Source organism: Varanus komodoensis, unplaced genomic scaffold (genome assembly GCF_004798865.1).
Source record: "Varanus komodoensis strain SLA01 unplaced genomic scaffold, ASM479886v1 scaffold16, whole genome shotgun sequence".
NCBI classification, from domain to species: Eukaryota; Metazoa; Chordata; class Lepidosauria; order Squamata; family Varanidae; genus Varanus; species Varanus komodoensis.
In genome coordinates, this window is record NW_025335468.1 from 22,278,780 (window position 1) to 22,299,558 (window position 20,779).

Below are 20,779 nucleotides of genomic sequence, written 5' to 3' on the forward strand. Positions count from 1 at the left end.
ATGTGCTATTGCATTTCAATGTATTTTATTGTGTTGTAAGCCGCCCCAAGGTTTCGGCAAGGGGCGGCATAGAAATGTTATAATAATAATAATAATAATAATAATAATAATAATAATAATAATAATAATAAAATGCTTAACATAAACACAATGGAAGCAATGTACTTTAAGCAAAGAAAGAGTCCCTCTAGTCTATTGCATCATATGATACAATGTGATACAGAGTGTTGGGAGAGGGACACAGGAGAACTGGGGTCTAGTCCCCACTCAGCCATGGACCTACTTGGGTGACTTGATGCCAGTCGCAGACTCTCAGCCCTCACTCTTGTCGTGAGTTTAAGACTGAGAAGAGGAGGTGAATTATAGAAGCTGCCTTAAGTTCCTTGAAAGGAAAAAGGAGTGGAATATAATAAATAAATGGCAGCCAGCAAGTCACATACCCTAGTTAATCTAGTGGGAAAAAATGTCCATAGAGTTTGCGTCCATGGACAAACAGGTCTTTTAGTATCACTGGGCAGTGAGGCATTATGATTCACTGCTGCATTGCCTGATTTCATTCCCATGTTAAAGTACTTGGGCATCGATGAATGCAGATAAGGTCAATTTCTTATACACACGTACCTGCATATCAGAGTTTTACAAAACTGTTGGAATTGATTTTGTTAAGTTGTATAGGATCATCATGAAAGTGGGTTGGGTTTTTGTTTGTTTGTTTTTGTTTTTGAGTGAAAATGGTATAGATTAGAAAAAAATGTGTACATGTGTTTTGGGGTCCATGATATTCAGGAACGTTTTCTGAATGCAATAGGTTGGATCCAGGTTCTGCCTTCCACAAGAGAAGGGGGCCTGTTTGCAGAAGATCTCTTGCCCAGTATTTGTGGATGTCCTATCCTTGCAGAAAGAGAAGAGGAAGGCCAAATATGAAAGGAATTGATATAGGAAGCCATACCCTTGAGTCTATAAGAGATGAGCAGAGTTGTCGAGGACTGGACCTTTTGGATGGTGTTCAGTCATAGGGTTGCTATAAGCTGGAAACAACATGCAACAATGATGTGCTTTCACACACACCACAGCTCTCTCCCACCAGCAGGTCCTCCTAGCTCTCAGCATAGCATTTTGGGGGGCGGGGGTGAGGGAGCTGCCATGGAAAGGAAGCGGTGGGGATGTCCACTGTCTCAGTGCAGTTAAATAAAGTCTAAATCTGGATTTCTTTTTTTAATCACTCTGTTTGCAAGCAATCTAGTGAAGAAAACAGCATTACAGTTAGGAGGCTGTGTCAGGCTTCTCAAGGCTAGAAAGCAATCGAAAGCTGCAGGATAATGCAGCCAGAATGCAAATTCTAATGCTACATATTTTAAAATCATCTGTTCCTGATAGGCGATTAGTTCTTGTAAGCAAGCAGAACACTCCCTGCAGCATAATGCGCACAGCCAACTAAACGAGAAAAGGCCGGCAGGGAAAATGCATCAGCTCCTACTAAAATTATCTCATGTACTTCCCTCTTTTTTTTGCCAGCTCCTAAGTGATTCATGAAGTAAAGTTGGGGTTCATAAACCTAGGTTAACGAAGGAAGTTAAATAGCACCTTGCCTGTGCAGATGACTCAGAATATTGTCAATGCCAATTCCGCCTCAAAGTGTTCCCCGCACCCTCTCCTCCCTCCCTCCCTCTCATTCCTTCCAACTTTTTTTAAACTCACATTTTATTGCTTGTTACGAACACGTGTGAAATTACCGCGCATGTGCTATAAAACTTCACCTGAACAATCTTTCTTATGTAATAAATTCGCTGGAGTGAAGATGCTTATCACCAAATGAAACAGTTTTGGACTGAGATGAGGATTTCGGACAGATTGACTTTTAATTGGGAAATAGGTTCCAGTTCAATCAGTGAAAGGTGCCACCTACACTCTGCAACATTCTCCCATGCAGAATTTGAGAAGTAGAAATCATTGCAGGTTTCAAGTCCTTCTGAACACATTATCTATTTGTGCAGGCTTTTTCTGTAATGGATTATATACATGCTTCATTTTGCTGCTGTTGTGTTGTAATGTTTTACATTATATATAATTTTATATTTTGTATTCCATCTGTATTTAATGCAAACTGCTTGGAGATTTTATTCCATTAAGTGTTGTACAAGAATATGTATTGCAACTAAATTGAAGAGTAAAGTGGGTGTTTCCAGAACTTCATATGCTTTTCCTACATCCCCACCAAGGGATTCTAAATTTGCCCATGGGAAGCAGAGTATCAGGGCAAGGATTTGGACCAGATCCCAAGTGCAGGGCAAGAGTTGAGTGCTTCCTGCAATTTCTTTGCTATGGAACCTTTTCTCCTAATGCAAAATCTTTCTATCCCCAAGCTAGCTAGCATCAGAACTGTTCCAACAAGCATCTCTGAGTGGCTTTTAATTTCAAGTTTTTCTATCCTCATTGTGAACACATTTTTGAATTTGGTAAGCTCAACCCAAAAGCAGATTTCTTAGCCATCCTCACTGGCCAAATTCAACAGGCACAGCTGTTGATAATAGGGCTTTATAGGTTGCACAGCTAATGAAGATAGCTGTGTTCACTGTGCAATTATTTAATGCATTTGTGTCTTTCATGGAATAGTAGGGTTGGAAGGGGCCAAGAAAGTCACTGGACAATCCCTTGTTAGTGCAGGACTCCAGTTACACCACCCAGCTCAGCTATCTCTCTAGCTTCTTCTTGAATGTCTCTAGCATGGGAGAGCACACAATCTCTCTTGGCAACTGGTTCCCCTGTCGTATTGGTCTGACAGTTAGGAAATTCTTCCTTGTGTCCCACCAGAGAGAGTCCCTTCTCCTTCATCACCTGGCTGCTCAGTGAGGACATCAGATGGGATGCTCCTGATGGTTCTTCATGGATCTTTAGTCTAGTTGGAGTCCATCCAGAGTAACCTTCAGTATGGTGTCTCCCACTCTGTGGAACTCTGTGTTTTTGGTGCCTGCTGGAGACATCTTTATTGCAATAAGACTTCTTCAATCAACCAGCCATGTTTTCTAGCAGAATTCTGTTTTTAAGACTTGTAAATATGTTTTCTTATTCTTTAGAGGTTTTCACATGGTGTTTTAATCTTTTATTGTTCAACACTCCGAAATCTGGTTAGGTGTGCAGCAGTATATAAATAGTGTAAATAAATATATAACAGCATCTCACTTCTTTGTTCTGTGTTTGCTGCCTAGGTTTACTTGACGGCTAGTTGCATTCAAAGTTGTTAATTATTTATTCATTTATTCATCCAAGGAGATCAAGACAGCACATATAATACAACCCCTCTCCCTTCTGCTATAAACCTATGAGGCAAGCTATGCTGAAAGACAGTGGCCAGGATTGTAATTCATGAAGCCATGGTGGATTTTTATGATCATTACACTGTTATGCCACAGGATCCCAGTTGCAGCATTTCAACATGGTGCATTGGGTTTCCAAAAGCAACAGAGAGATTCCATGGTTTATTCTAAGGTTTCCACATCTGGACCCAGAAGCTCCTCAAAACATCTGGACCTGGGTGAGGAAACTCCATATAGTCTTGCAGAAAGAGAAGCAATAGAAGGAGCTGCTCTAGACATCCAATCTCTTCTAACTACAGTTCAGCAGCAACAGATATGTCACTGTTCCCTTTGTTTTTATTGGCTGAGTGATGCACCCATCACCCTTTTCCCCTTTGAAAGAGGAATGAATGCAAAGAGCAAGGAGGCAAAGGTGTTTATTTTAATTTAACAAAGAACCCTGAGGCAGCTGGAATAGCTAGGAAGCATTATAGAGATGCAGGGAGGGGGAAGACGAAGGGCCCGCCTCAGAAGGTCAGAGGACCAATCAGGGAGAGGCAGCTAAGGTCTCTATGAAACAATTCATTCCGAAGAGAATTTTGCTCACAGGGCTTGCTGCAATGTGTGGCCAGAGCAGGAGGAGGGTGAACGGACAGCAGAAGCCATATTGCCATGGGAATGAATTCCATTCTATAACCATGTGTTGTATGAAGAAGTACATCCATTTATCTGTCCTGAATCTCCCACTAATCAGTTTCATGGAAAGATCCTGAATTCTAGTACTGTGTGTGTATGAGAGAAAAAAAAGTCTCCAATCCCCTTTCTCCTTGTGATCCATAAGCCTCTACTACACCTGTATCAAAGTTGCCTCTTGCTCATCTATTTTCTAAGATAAACAATGCCAGAGTTTCTTCACAACTTTGGGGTCCCTTCCTCCATTTTGGAGAGACACTTTTGGCGTTCCTCATAATCCCTTTTTGTCTTAGCCACCCTAAATAACTCATATCCTGGCCTCTCCAGTCATCTTCTCTCTGCATCCAGCAGAATGCCTCCACTCTTTCTGCTCTAAAGCTGCTTTTCTGACCTCAGAGAGGCAACCAGTGTGGCATTTTCTACAGCAGTGTCAGGTCTCCAACTCCTTCCAAGGTTGGAACACCTCAGAGGGACTTCATAATCTGTCTTTTATCCTTGGGAAGCTTTCCTGGGAGGCAGACTTGGAAACCTGCTGTTTCTTTGGTTGAGAGTCCAAATATTTTTCAAAACTGCTTAATCTGTTGGTCTGACTGCAGGCATACCTAATCTGCAGGTATGCAGAAGTACCACAAAATGGCACATATATGCAAATTACAGGACTTCATATTTAACTGGAGTGCCATTTATGCCTCAGTGAAGCAGTGGCAAAATTTCCACACTGCTACAATGCACATTTATGGATTTCTATGGGATTGCAGGGGTTTTACAGCACATATATGATAAAAATATAAACTCACACACACACACACACAATTTATATCTATATTTGAATTTGCACTATATCTCAGGTTTGCATTACCTGAGTTCAGCATGTATGCCCAGAAAAAAATCCAGGCTACAAAAGATCAGATTGTGTCCCTCCCACCATTTCTAGATTAATGCGGCTATGTTTGCTTTGCTTTTATATTTATATTAATTGTGATATTTGTTGTCTTTTCAGGTATGCTTTGGCTTTAATTTGATATATAAGCTCAATTTGGAAAGATGATACCTACGAGGCTTTTTCAAAACTAGGAATATAGGCAATATATTGAAATGATGTGTAAATGAAGGACAGAAAATTGTGCTGCCAACACACACCACATTATATTTGGGGAATTGCAGCATTCAAGGCTGATTGAATATTTGTAATGTACTTGCTCAAATGGATAATCGCACACTGAATGGAATATATGAACAAGACAAAAGCCTTACTGTCTCCTCTTTCTACAGGACATGAACAAACCTGTTGCTTAGGCAACAGAGAAATTGCTATAAAACATTAAGCAACTAAAATAGACTAATTAAGTCATGACGAGTTCTATTCTGCTAGACTCCTCTGTGGTTTTCGAAGACCATTTGACTATCATATTAAGAGAGGCCTTTTGTTAAGGGTTCGTGGCTCATTTTATAGTCTGTGACGCTGTTTTGACATGCTTGCTGCTAAGAGCTTATAAAGTGTTTATACCTCACAGTTGCGTTGGATCAGTTTAATTAACAATGAAATGGCACTTCTAAGTCAAGTGTTTTGAAAGTGGTTTCTCAGGGTATAAGCCAGATGCCAGATGCAAGCAAATAAAGTTAATGTTGTGCATGTATGCTTCTGGATTAGGAAGAAACAGTGAACAAATTGAGGTCGAGTGTCACTGAAGACTAATCTGGAAGAATATTATTCTCCATCTTATGACTGTGAATCTGAGAGTGCTAAAGCTACATTGCTAATTTCTTTATAAGTAACTTGTTAAGATGTACATGCATTCTAGGAAGCTTCTATCAATTGATTGTAATGTTGTTCTAAAAAAAAAAGTGGAAAACCTCTTCCATAGAAAACTACCATAAGATCCAAGAAGAACCATGGATAAAACAAGTTTAGTTCAGTCTGCTGTTCAGGCAGTGGCTGACCAGCTTCCCACAGGAAACCCACATGAAGTCACAAGTTCAACAGCATCCTTCCAGTCAAGTTCCTCAGTAACTGGTCTACATAGGCACACCACCTTCTGATTCTGAAAATACCGCAGAGCATCATGACCAGTTGTCATCGGTAGCTTTCTCCTCCATGAATTTGTTCTAGCCTGTTTAAAGGCTTTCCCTTTCAAATTAGTGGCCATCACTCTTTATTGTGTAAATGAAATCTATAGTTTAATTATGTGCTGTGTAAAGAAATACTTCCTCTTGTCTGTCCTGAATTTCTCAACTTCATGGGTGGACCCTCAGCTCAAGTACTATTAGAAAGAGTAAAATGTCTCTCACTCCACACCAAGCACACTTTTCAACTCCTCTAATTTTCCTTACTGAGCTAAACTGGCCAAGCTATTGTAGCCTTTTCTTGTAGGGGAGCTGTTCCAGTGCCCTGATCATTTTCGTTGCCCCTTTCTACACTTTTTCCCAACTTTATAATAACCTTTTTAGGTGTGGCACCCAGAACTGAACACAGTATTCTACGTGTATTTGAGCCATATATTTGTATAAGGGCAATACGGTTTGAACCATTTATTCCCAGTTTGTTTCCTAACATGCTCCCCAGAGAGGTCCACCTGGTGCCAACTCTATTCCTTTTGGTGCCAGGCAAAGACCTTTTTATTTATTCTCCATTTTAACAACTAATATTATTTATTAATGTTGTTAATTTATATACAGTTGCATTTTATTTATTACTTTTATTAATTAAGAGAGGATATATTGGATTTTTTTTTGCTATTTATAGATTGTTATTTATTGGGGAATTTTATTCATGTAAGCCATCCTGAGGCTTTCGCTAAGGACACCATACAAATGCCTTTAATTGATTAATTAATTAAGTCTAGCACGGAGCTTGCACACTGGGTTGGCATTTTCACTGAGCAGTCCACCACAACCCCGAAATCTCTTTCTTAATCAGTCATCACTTGCTCAGATCCCATCAGCTTATACTTGAACTTTGGAATGTTTATTTATACTTGCTTACACTGAGTTGCCTTTGCCATTTTGATGCTTATCCCCCCAGTTTGGAAAGAACCTTTTGGAGCTTCTTATAATCCATTTTTGTTTTATCCACCCCAAAATATGTAATGCTGTCAACATATTCACTGGCCGTGACTACTTCACTGCTCATTCCTAATTTCAGATCACTTATGAATATGTTGAAAACTATTGATCCCCGTGAGACTTCACTGTTTACATGCCTCCATTGGAAGAATCACCAGTTATTCCCACTCTGCACTTTTCATTCTTTAAACAGTTACTGATCCATAGGAAGACTTAGAGGTTCCTCAGGGGTCTTTGATAAGGGACTTCGTCAAAAGCTTTTTGGAAGTCCACATAAACAATGTCTTCCCGATCACCCCTGTCCACATGTGTATTGACAGCATCAGACTGGGTTCAGATGACACCACAAGCAACCAATTTTATGGTTGTTTCTTGTCATGTCTTCTGAACCCATTCATGGTATTTCATCATGGTTTGTTTTATCCACAAATACCATAAGCAAAAATGGCCTGTTGTAGTATTTCCAATTATCATGATTGTCATGATGCCCAAATCTAGAAAATAGTTTTATGGTTCTTGGTAGAGCAATACCCCATACAGTCCCCTAGGGAGAGCATCTACTTTAATGGCAGATATACCTGTGTTTGCCTAGCCATGTAGAAACATGGAAACAGAGTGAGTCAGAAGGGACCTCTCAGGTCATCTAGTCTGACCCCTGTTTCCAACCGGCTCTGCTCATGACATGCCCACCATGTGCATGTCTATCATGGGTGTATGGAAATTGAGCTTTCTACAGGTGTTGTACTTTCTCCATGCTTCTCTACCTGATCTGGTGTCCTGATTTCTACTTGTTATTTTTAGCTACTGAGATTCAGGCAGCAGTCATTTGCAGTGCAGCTTGCTCACACAAAAAGTTGCATATATAAATTTAATATAGATAGCAAAAAATGTTTCTAGCCAACCACTACACTTTGTTATACCTCAAAAAGAAGTAAATGCTTTATTATAAATAAGCCATTGTTTCTTACACCGGAAAGTTTGGCAATGAGAATCTTTTCTCATTTCTGCATACTAGCTAAAGCACTTTTTGAGGGGTATGTGCCGATTGATTCCCAAAATATAGAAATTAAGAATGAACTGGGAACTATCATGCTTTTCATGCTGAAAAAAAAGGCATAGAAGAAAGGGAAAGAAGAAGTGTCACAGAAAGTTCATTTTGGGGATTAGGATGACTTGAGGGTGGGGGAAATGACATTCATGGAAAAGCAATATGAACCTTATCATGGCAGAAGGGTTGCAGGAAGAAGTGACTTCTCTTGTCTGCCAGACCAGAAAGGAAGGAGGGAGTGATAATGGGAAGCCAGGGTGCTTTCAGTGCCCGGCAGCAAGAGGCATCCTGATTGCAACCAGCTGTGGGTGAGACACCGCAGGAGTAGCGCAGGAACAGACTTAAGATTTACCTTCACTACCATCTAAGCTATGGTGTGATAAGTGAGGGAGCATGCAGGATGGTCAAAGGGAAAGGCATTGAAGCAGGCATAAGGAGCTGGTGGACTTGAACCAAGCGGCTTTCCTTAAGGCAACAGGCAGGCTGTGTGGGTGTGAGGGTCCAGGGCAGGAACACGGGCAGCAGGAGACAAGGCAGAGGCATTGGGACCTGGGCAACAGAATCTGAGGTGGGGCAGAGTGCAAAGTGCAAGAGCAAAGTTCACTGTAAGTCCAAGTTGTCGACACATTGCAGGCCAGAGTCAAGAGCCAGATGTATGTTTCAGGGCAGAACAAGGACATAGTCATGAACAAGCTAAGGGTCAAGAATAGGAAGACCACCAGGGCTACAGTTACCTTGAGGCAGGATATCCAGCGTGGCAGGATCCATGGCAAGGGTCAGGCAAGATGCAGGGGCTGAAGCACACCTAGCAGGAAGGCCTGCATTGCTAAGGCAAGATTCAGGCACTAAAGCAAGTAAGGAAATCTGCATTGCTGAGGCATGTTCTGGAGGGAAGAGCTTGCTCGTACATAGCACTCCCAGCAGAGCCTGGGAATGATCCTGCAGATACTGAGGTGGGCGTTCTAGTTCTGGCCAGCACAGCAACTCAGATGCTGACAGTGGGCTACCTGGTGAAAGATGCTTTGCCATGGGATACAGAAGGCAAGAAAAGGCAGGCACAGGTGAGAAGGTCATCTGCCCTCCTGCCTCTCGCTCCTGAGAATCGGATAAATCTGAGCAGACGGTAATGTGTGAGAGCTGGGCCCACTCTCCACACAGGCTACCCCTTCCCTACTGTTTTTCCTTAGTCCCATAGCTCTAATAACTCAGTATCTAGATTCACTGTGGGCAAAAACAAGTGCTCCAACCCCACTCCCAAACCATACACCGCAGTGTACCTCTGCTGTGTGTGTATTACTTGAGTGTGTAGCCAAGGGAGGTTGAAAATCACTCATAATATACTAGCAGTCTTTTAGTCTGAAAGATGTGTAAACCAATCAACAGAAAGATTTTTTTCTTTAGCTGGCTCAGCCTCTATGCTCAGAATATAATTCCACCATTTAGTTGTGTACTTCATTATGTGATAGTGCTCTTTGCCTGATTCAGCTAATGAATAATACCTATCAGGATGGATTATACAAGAAGGTTACACATGTGTGAAATGTATGGAAATCTGATGCATCATCAGTGGCTTTATTTGGCTTGCCTATGTTTTTATTCATGCGTTATTCCTTCAAATATTATTTTTAGCAATAGTTCCTCCAAGAGAAGCAGAAACAGAGCTCTGTGCTTTGTCTGTTTGCCCTTGTTGTAAACCATCCAGAGAGCTTTGGCCATGAGTGGCATAGAAAGGAAATAAATAAAATAACTGTGGTACTGAGTGGAAGTGCGAGTGCGGGGTGCATCTAAGCCCTTCCCACAGGATCTCTGGGTACCCAGTAGCCAGTTAGACCTTTGTGTTAATGAGTTGAGCAGGAAGGATTGACAATAGCATGTTCACCTGAATGCATTGATGGAGTTCCTGCAATGGTGTACCCTCTCTTCAGCTGCATGTACTCACAAGCTCTCCTCACACCTTTGTGCTGAATGCACAAAGATCTGACTGGGTACCGGGCTCTGGAGGACACTGGGGGTGGAGCGTCCATGTGGGTCCCCCTCCACACTTTAACTGTACACACAATCAGGCAAATGCCTGCTTAGAGCTGAAGTTCTCTTATAATGGCATGAGGCCAATTGTTACATTTATGTTTTTAAGGCTAAACATTTATTTATTTAATTTTTTTCTGTACCTTCATTCTAGAAAGTTTTCTTAATCAAAGTAACAAACAGAAATGAGACATTTGTAAACTATACTAAACAGTATCATACCAGTTGTACATGAAAACTGTGATTGAAAAGTACAATTTGAGTGCTGGGGAAAATTGGAGCAGTAAAATAAAAATCATGATCCAAAACTGTAACTAAAAAGGATGCCAAAGAGAATATTCTTGATTGATTGTCCAAAGGAGAAAAATGAAAAGGCTTGGTTAGCATATTTTATTAGGGCAGGCCAAAGGCAAGTATGGAACGAACTCATTAGATGAACTCAAGGTTTGAACGAATTGATTTTGGTGAAGGCAATTCTTAAGATGTTTTGGTTTCAAAGACTAGCCATCTAAAAGTCAGTGATTATCTCAGTGCTCAGTGATACTGGGAATTGTAGTCCAAAGCATCTTGAAGGAACCCATTAAGAGAAGAACAATAATCTTGGCTAGAGATGCTAGAGAAGCTCATCATAGCTGGGTTTGGATAGAATCTTCCAGGATTCATAATGCTAACATGGCAGAAGAGATTTACAAACTTACAAACGTTACAAATTCCCCAATTCTTCTCTCACTCAATTTGAAACTGACTTCTGAATGTCCAATTCACTAGGAAAAGGAGCAGAGTTATTTCTGAATAGTGGGATAGTATGTATGTTTGTTCATACAAAATCACCTATCACTAGATTGCCAGCAGCATTTCTGAAGGTAAAACCAGATTCCAGAAAATTATTCTCACTTTTTCAAGTGAGTCCTGCAAAAAATGTTTTGCTATTTTGCTCACAAAGAAAGCCATATTGAATAATCAAACATTCTTCTGTTCTCCAATATAATGTAATAGAGGTACGTAACAGTCTTTCTAGTAAACTAAAAAGCTTTAATTCATCCACAGGGCATGTGCATCCTTGTTTAATATTTATTTTTATTGTGCAGTACAAAAACTGCCATACTGCACCACTAGAAAAGAATAAAATAAAATATTACAAATTTTGTATGAAATTTAAGAAGATGCATATCAATAGTTACATATATATTTTATATTCCTATATATGAGTATAAAAGAATATACTACCATTGTTAAAAATAGTTATGCATATACTCCAACAAAGGCATTCCAAAAATCCATATATTCATCCATTTGTAGATCATGCATAAAGGCTACCCATTTAAAAACTGAAAGTTTAATTAAATCCTCTATCCATTGTGTTCCTGCACCTGGCTGTTTATCCTTCCAATGTAGTAATATTAGTCTTTTACCTGTCAAAAGGGTGCATAAACTCCATTTATGTTGATCTTGTATTAAATTCCAAGAGATGGATCAGTAATACTAAAGAACATGTGTATCCTTAAATATTAAATAATTTTCCATCACAAGAATTGTTACCTCCTTCCCAAAAGGAGCTGCCATTGGGTATTGTCAAACACAAAGGGAGGCATTAGTTTCATTATATTGCCAACAGTTGGCAAATTTAATTAAGACCATATTATAGAAGTATGGCATCTAATATACACAAACACATTTTTTTTGGAGAATTAAGTGTATCTAATATTCATAACCCCTTGGAAAACAGATAATAATGATGTATTCCATTGGTTGGGCAAAATAGGGTGTTTCAGTTCTGTTCTTGCTAAGATCCTGCATGTCATGTCCATGCACCAATAATAGATATTTATACACATGAGCTGTAGGCTGTTGTATGACCTCAATCAACACTTCCAATAATACAGGGTGCTCTGAAGCTGTAAAAGTGGCAGAACCTAACCTGGATTCTCACAGATATTTCAATTGCATGTATTGAATGGACGATTTGAAATTGGGGATATGAATCCAAGTTAGAATCTGAATTAATAATTGGAGGAACTGGGGGATTTGTAAACCTTACCGTTTCTTTGATGTTAGCATTACGAATCTGGATTCTAATCTGGATTCAAACCTGCATTCTAACATATTTCAATTCCATGTATTACCATACAACCTTAGCTTAGTAAAAAATGGCCAAAGGAAAGGAAAGGAAAGGAGAAAGTGAAAGCAAGAGAGAGAGAGAGAGAGAGAGAGAGAGAGAGAGAGAGAGAGAGAGAGAAAGAGAAAGAGAATCCTCTGGACTGACCAACCAATCCGAAATTAAAATCAGCATGTCCATTCAAGTCCACCAAGCTAACATTTTCTTGCCAATTTTTGATTCTACATTTCCTTAAAAATTTTGCATGTGAAGATGTCAAACTGCAATTGACAGGAATATAGATGGCATAGTTCTCTGGTTGCTACAACTGTAGATTGTCCATTATCCCTTTTGGTTTGATGAAATTCCAGTGCAATCCATTTGAAAAGAAGATCCTGAAATCAAATTTCCAAAACTGCCCAGGAAGAACAATGTAATCCAACTGGAAAAGACCAAAAGACAAATCACCAAATAGGACTTTTGGAATAAGGTAAGGTCAGGGAGGCCAAATTCACACTCTTTGATCAAAAGTCTTATTCTTTTCAATACTATTCATGGTGGAGTGGATACTCATAAACATTCTTGAAATTAAACTTTAAGATTCTTGAAATACCTGCTAGGTATAAATAAATAAACACCACATCATGCCCAAACAATTTGAGGTATTATATTCATTTTAAGTGTATTTACTCTATCCATGGACTTAACTTGATAGATGCCTATCTGTTCATACGCTTTGATATCTCTTTAATCAACTTATTCAAATCTAACTTATCTGTGATATACCACATGAGACAAAAATTCCCAGGTAAGTAATAAACTCACACAAAGTCTAAGTTGTCATTTAGATAATACACTGTGGGTATATTATCTCCAACAGACATGAATTTCAACTCTGACTAGTTAATAGGTTAACCAGATAAATGTCCACAATCATCAATCAACTGCATCAAAGGCAGAACAGATGATTGGAGTTTTGAAACTAATCAAAGATCGTCGGTACAGAAAATAAGTTTGTATTCTGCAATTCATGTGTCCAGAAAGAGAACTCTGCTTGCACAGGGAGGATGTGGGGGCCATGGCTGCAAGATGGCTTTGTAGACTTGCTTGGACACACTCCCTGCTAGATTCCCATGGGAATGTCTGATGGGAGACAGACTTAGAGAAAATGGTCTGGAGTCTGGGGAAGGGAGCTGAGCCATGGATCCCAGTGGGCTTCCATCTCTACACCAGATTCCTCACTCAGCTCTAGGCTATGGAAAGAGAGCGTCAATGTTCACAGTAGAAAAATATAGGCAAGGGAAGCAGGGTTGTTGGTTGTTGTTTCCCAAATCCACTGAAATGTAGAAAAGTTTCTGCATACCCAAAAGGACTAGTTACAAATTAGTTCAACATGGAAATCTTTCAGGATGAGACTACCGTAGGGTGGGGAGTGGGAGGTCCCACATGTCATAAGAAAAACATACCGTTTTCTTTATCACATTATGACATTTTAATAGACTATACTAAATGGTCAGAACTCTGGGGACAGCCTGTCATATGTATCTCTAGCCCTGCACAGCATAGGTGTTGCTCTCATCTGATAATTAATCAATTTCTAAGGAGTGAGGTAGGAACAAGAGACAGATTGCCACAGGCAAATGTTTCTGCATCGTTTTCTGCAGCGAGTCTGGTGATTGGGCAGCCAATATTCTCCTCTGAGTTGTCTGAAAAGCTATACAATATTCATTATGCACATCTTTTCTTATCAACTGTCAGGGATACTCACCAAAAATTGTTTTTCTATAAAGTTTTCCAATTTGTTTTTCTGTGCATGACAGAAGGGAATATAAATTGGTTCTTCTTTGGTTGCTGCTTTTAGGAAAAAAAAATCAAATGGCTCAACAGTTTACCTTAAGTAAAGCTGGCAGAATGCTGGGCAGCCTAAGCCACAGATGCAAATTCTAATTGTTCTGTCTGCATCTTACACAACTAGCTTTGGCCAGTCAGACTGTTGCCTCTGGTAGGCTGAACATTACAAAACAGATCATATGCTTTTATCCTAAACTTTGCTTACTTTGCTGGTATTCCAGCATTATTGTAGAACAGTTAATGCATGTGGCATATGCATTAATGTAGGTATTAGCTGGAAGCTTGAAAAGCCATATTTTTGTTAAGCATGTACTTGAAAAGCCATATTTTTATATCCTGCTAAGTGCATTTTCTATCATCCTATGCTTGCGCTGTCATGGAATCATGATACACATTCATTAAGCTGAATAACTCTGAATTATTCTGGAACAGATACCCTTTGACTTGAATTGCATGTGTACAAGGGCAAACAGCACATTCATAATAATTCCTTGCTATTGACTTTCCTGACTCTGAAGTTATTGTTTTTGTTGCTGACTTGACTTTCTGGAATGTCTAGGGACTGTGGAATCCAATTAAATAGAAAAAAGTGTTTCCTAAATTAAAGGAAAATGGAACTGCGTCTGATGGCAGCAGATACACTTGGGAAAGGTCTAGGCAACAGATACTTCAACCATGTTTAAGAGAGCAGAGATCTTAACCCATAAACAAATTTTGTTTTCAGGTCAACAAACCATTACTGATCTTGATGGTTCAATTTTGATTCTGGTTGCCCCCTTTGAAGGGCCATATCTGACCTTTTGCATAGTGACCAGGTAAACAGGATTTTTCATGCATTCATGAATCTAATTGATTTAATTGGCTCTATGAACTGGAACATATTGAATGCATGAGTTGTATACATGGCAGGCAGCTGAGGACACTGAGCATGTTAGCAAGACTTGGTGAGCACCCAAGGCGCTGCTTGGGTAATGGGCAAGCCGGAAGGTCTGTGGTTTGTATTTGTAGCTAGCACACAACTTGCATCTGCAGCTAACCTGCTCTGTCAAGCACTGGGGCTTTGTGACTCAGGGAGGTCCCAGTTACCACCTTTAAGATGTGTCTTAGAGGAAGAGGTAGGGGACTGAACCCACCACTATCCCAAGGTAGGGTTGGATTGCCTGTAAAGTTTCTTTAGACATGCAGATCAGATGGGGTGTGTGCATTCATGATTATTAAACAGAAAGAGACTTCTTTATTTTCTCCTCCAAGCACAACCTGATTAATTTCTTTAGTTATGATTAAAACATTCAGGCAACTGTACACAGACACAGAGATAGCAATAAAGAAAGTAATAAAGGAAAAACGAATTCAGAGCTGGACATGAAGGAGTGGAACTGTCCTGTATTTTTAATAAAGTTTGGTTTCAGGATACTTTGATGTTAATGTGTCAATTACATACCCATTTTTTAAAAATAAGTCCCAGTAAATGAGATCAGCTTCTCTGAAGAAGTGTATCAAATTTTGGTATACATTGTATGTGTGTGGATACATTGTGTGTGTACGTGTGTACTACTCAAACTTATACCACAAGGTGATTAGACTATAGTGGTCAGGAAGTGTGTTCAGGATGCCAGGAGATTATGAAGTTCATGAAAAGCTGAAGGGAAGAGTAGGGGAACTGGTATTAATTTAAGGGACCAGGAGATTATAAACTTCAACAGAAGACAGGAGGAAAGGGGTGGGGGGAGTTTTTGACTTGTAAGATAGAAATTTAGTTTGCAGAAATGAATAAGAAACTATGATCCTTGATTGGTTGGCTTTGAAGAGAACAAACAAACCAGAGACAAAGAGCTTGCCAGCAAAAAGTCCTGGAGTCAGAGCTTCTGGAACTGAGTATCTAATTGGAAGAGATGGACCAGGAACACAGAAATATTGTTCTGAAGGGATTTGAATACAATATGGAAACAATCCAAGATTAGCTGGATGTCTTCATCCCTGACTGCTGTGTTATCCTATTTCTCATATTTGCTTGTATTGTGTGTGTTATTCAGATTTTAATTTTTACCTATTAGCACTATTGCTCAGTAAAAATAAGTAAATAGATATTGTTATCTGAAACTTTGTGGTTTCCTTTTTGGTGGCGGGGGGAATTGTCCCACACATATCTAACAGTTATTTCATCTAATATAGATACCTGAGACTCAGAAAGCAGTTCTGGTTCTGTGAAGGCAGAGGAGGAGATTTTTACCTGGATGAAGTGGAAAAGGCCTCAGAAAGGAAAGGGCCAAAAGAAGTGCAAATATACTATTTTTGCTGTTTCCTCTTTCACTCACAGAACAGGGTGTTGCTTGCCCATAGCAAGTGAATATTGGAAAAAAAAATCTCTGTATCTTCCTATTAGCAATATAAGACACAAAATTACTTTAACATTTGCCTTTCACTGAGGAGTTTTAATTTAGTTTTTCTTCTGGGATCTGTGGGTAAATTAATCTGAAAGAAGGCTATGATGCTGGGTGTGTTTAGACAAGGGGTCAGCTAAAAATACTTGCTTTGTTTTCTACTCCTATTGTGCATGCCAGCTTATTTACACAGTGCTGTTATTTTTCTTAACACCACATCTTCCTTCTTGTTTGCTTTCACTACCTTTGACTTCATGCACCCACCCTGCCATTTAATCTAACTAGCTTTGGTAACCCACAAAATTTTGTTGAGAACATCACCTGCTACATCTGGCATGATAATATGTTAGGAATTCTTAAGCCAGGTCTTGTGGATACCATAGCAAACTGAACTAAGGGGTGTTTGGCCAAGTAATGACAGATGCTTAAACAGAAATAAAATGCAAACCATGCTCTGAACTAGCTCGGTTCCTTTTCCCACTTTTTACATTAAAATTACAAACAGGCCCTTTTAAAATTGAAATGCAGAGAAAAGAGCAACATTTCTACAGCCACTTATCATCCAATTTTATTTTCCAATGTTATCTTTTGGTGACTCTATGGTATGCAAGATGGCAGGTGGGTGGCAAGAGCACCTGAAAAGATTGTGAGGGATTTCACATTGGGCTTCCATCTGCTCCCAGTTTCTCACAATGGCTTGTACAATAAGGTGCTTCCTTATCTGCTGATTATATTTTCTTACATGACAGTATCTCATCTAGTGCTCACAACTGGTGTGTTCTTATCTCAATAATGCATTTCTGTACCATGGGAATGTGGCAGGACGGGGCTTCTAGGGGACATTGTGAACGGTTGTGTGCTAGGTAATTGATTATTGCTTCTCTGAACTAGATAAATTATGTATCGGAAAGGAGATAGGAAATGGAAGTAAATGTTATTCCCTATGAGCTGACGTGGGTACACGGAGTGCAATTTTAAAAAGCTTTTAAGCAATGTCTCTATTTGTATTGGCAATGATGTTTGCAGTCCCCAAAGGTGTCCATATAACTTGCCTTCTGATCTAGTCATATTTCTTCACAGCATCACTTAAATCCTTTCAAAGTGCAGATTCATTCACTAATGCAGAAACTTGCCAAGGACATCAGGACAACTGCTTTTAAAAAGGATCTTAAATGATGAGATTGTGAAATTGGGAGGAAACAAAGGCCTTATTCCATTAAAAGGATCACCTCTCTATGTTTTAGCAGGTCTGATATCTTCAAGCGAATATTTGTAAGGTTATTCAGCTGGTTCACTGTCAAATCAAACAGGGACACTGCAGGGTGTGTTTTTTGTGTTAAAATAGCAATGGGTGGGGATCACACTCAAAAAAAATAGAAGCATTTTTTTCTTGGAGTTTCTGAAGCAGTTATTGGGTGTGACACACACACACACACACACACAGAGTGAGAGAGAGAGTGTCACTCAGGGTGCAGTACTAATTAACTCATCTAGTTGCTTGAGAAAGGCTTGAGTGCAAGCAGAAATTGTGGGGGCAGGCTAAGTACCCAGGCAAGGTCAAAAAAGTTCTTGGCTAAAGTTTTTCCACTTGGGTTTCTTGCATATTCAGTATGCTTTTGCAGTAGTGCTAGTTTAATTCACTCAGAAGCTTTCCTTGGTCGATTTGCTGTTCTGTTGTCTACTTTTGCATAATTAGCCAGAGTGCTATCTGTTTATGAATCAGTTAAAACTTGCCAAGGATTTTGCATGCATTTTCATACAAAAGGCAAACCCCCCTCCAAAAAACCCTCAATCTTACAATCTGGTATGATCCTGAATTGGAATAAGCTTTGGCATGGAATTTGGAATTTGAGGAACTTCAGCAAACTTGAGTTTTGCTTATTCACATATCCTTACTCCTTATCCATGTGCTGATCCATATGCTCTCTGCTGTTTCCATAGTTCCTCATCTTATTTCCATAGTTCCTCATCTTATTCCTCAAAGGACCTCTCTTATTCCTCAATTGAGCCAAAATTGCTCAGAAGTCTTTGGTGAAAGACTTTGTCAAACAATTCTGGAAGGTTCAGCAATGCCTACTGGTTTATGTATCCCCTGAGAGATTCATCAGCAGGGCATGTTGGAGGGACTCAGCCTGTATCATTTGTTTCCTGAAGCTGGCAACAAATATATCATGCTTCTGTCGTTGGAGGAATCTTTTGAGCTATTGCGGTAAATATTTACTTGTTTATTATTTATATTCTGCCAAATTCTGCCCCTCCAAGAGATTCCTGACACATGTTGCTGACAACTTCCTCCCGCAGAACGTTGAGGAAAGAACAAGAGGATCAGCTATCCTAGATTTAATGCTAAAAGGGACAAAATAGCAGCCACAGGAACTCTGTGGGGAAGTGACCATGTGATACTTTAATTCTTAAGTATAAAGGAGAAGAAGTTTAACCGCTGCCAAACACATACACTGGACTTCAAGAAAGCCAACTTTAACGAGCACAGAAAAATGATAAGCAAGGTTCCTTGGCAACTCACTCTTAAGGGAAAAGGAGTCCAAGAGGGGTGGAAAATCTTGAAAAAGAAGCTTCTCCAAGCACAACTGTGAATAATTCCAACAAGAAAAAAGTGTAGAAGACAACAGAGGAAGTCCACATGGCTCTGCAAAAAGTTAAGCGACAACTTGAATGAAAAAAAGAACATGTAGAGGAGATGAAATTGCAGGGATGGCATCAAGAAGACTAAAGCAGGAACTGAACTGAGAATGGCAAGGGATGCTAAGAGCAACAAGAAAGTCTTCTTCAGATACATCAAAAACAAAAGACACGTAACAAAGAAAGGTGTCCAGATATTTAAAGTGTACGGCAGAGTGATAGCTGATGACAAAGGTGGAAGTGCTCAATTCCTACTTGGCCTCAGTCTTATTGCACAAAAATCTACAATGAAGAGGAAGTACAACAAAGAGGAAAACTCTTATCTGCCATATGTAGAGCAGTCATGGAAGGTGGGAAGATAACAACAAGACCTGCAGGGCCACACATTGCCCATCGTACTCTAGGCCCACATGTTCCTGGCCTGGCCTAAAATCCCCTGCAGTATTGTAATCACAGTGCTGTGTGAGACCAGATTAGCATCACTGTTTGTACTGCTACCACATTATTCTAATCATTTCCTTCTTTGTGGGTTGCATTTCCGTGTCACTGAACAGGTGAAACACTTTGGGTGGTCCTTTCCTTGTTATTCACAGTGGAGCCATCCCACCTGTTCTCCAGAATCAGCAACTTGGAAATCATAACATTAGTTATCTCTAACAAGAGCAGTGCTCTCAAGCATCATATTTTGTTACGAGATGTTTTGTCTTAAAGAAGAAAGGTTTGATTGAGTATTATTACAGTGTATCATTAAAAAAACCAAATGGTCAATTAGACATTCTAAAGCAATGCTTGACCATTATTTATGTTCTTTATTAGACAAACCCCTCAGCCTGATTTGAGTGTGCTTTTCTGTTTCTCAGGTAATCATAATAAGAATCCCAAGCCTCTTGTTTCATCTAGTAATTGCAGGAAGTTCTGCCTGTCATTCGTAATAATAGTAGCATTTGTCAATTTAATCTCACTACTCTTTTCAGCGCTAATCTCCTGTGTAAACAAAGAGGTTGAAAGCAATTTATTCTGTCCTCTTTTGGATAGGCTGTAGATTCATTACAACTCAACAACATGTATCTTAGATTAATTTAATTTCATTTCTCAGCTAGGAAATATTTGTATACTTTAAAAACTTTCCAAGCCACTGATTGCCACTTCATTTGCTCGCTTGTTTTCATATACGCAGAAGCAAGTAACTGGAAGAAAATCATCTTCAGGGAGCACATAATGTCTGCGGTTACATTCAAAAGGAGAAGAATTCTTGGGTGCGCTGAAAGAGGCTCCTGATTATAGATATACTGCCATACGTCTGACAGTGTGGCGGGACATGTGGGAAGGAAGGGGAGAGAGCACTGTACTCCAAATCTACAAGCAACTTTTAAATCTGCTTGTAGATGTTAAATAGCATGGGAGATAAGATAGAATCACATGGAATTTCATAGGCCATTGCCACCTTCTGGAACTTTCCTTCTAGGAAGGATAGGACCCACCACAAAATAATGCCCTTTCCTCCTGTTCCAGCCAGGCAGTACCAAAGAGCAACATGGTCAGTGGCACTGAGAAGTCAAGCAGTTTCAGAAAGATACCGGTGTGGGTTATCCCATGGCAAAGAATCCCATGATTGGACACTTTATTTAACTACATAATCTCCATCATCAAAGATAATAGAATGGGATTAATCAAGATCAGAAACACTCCT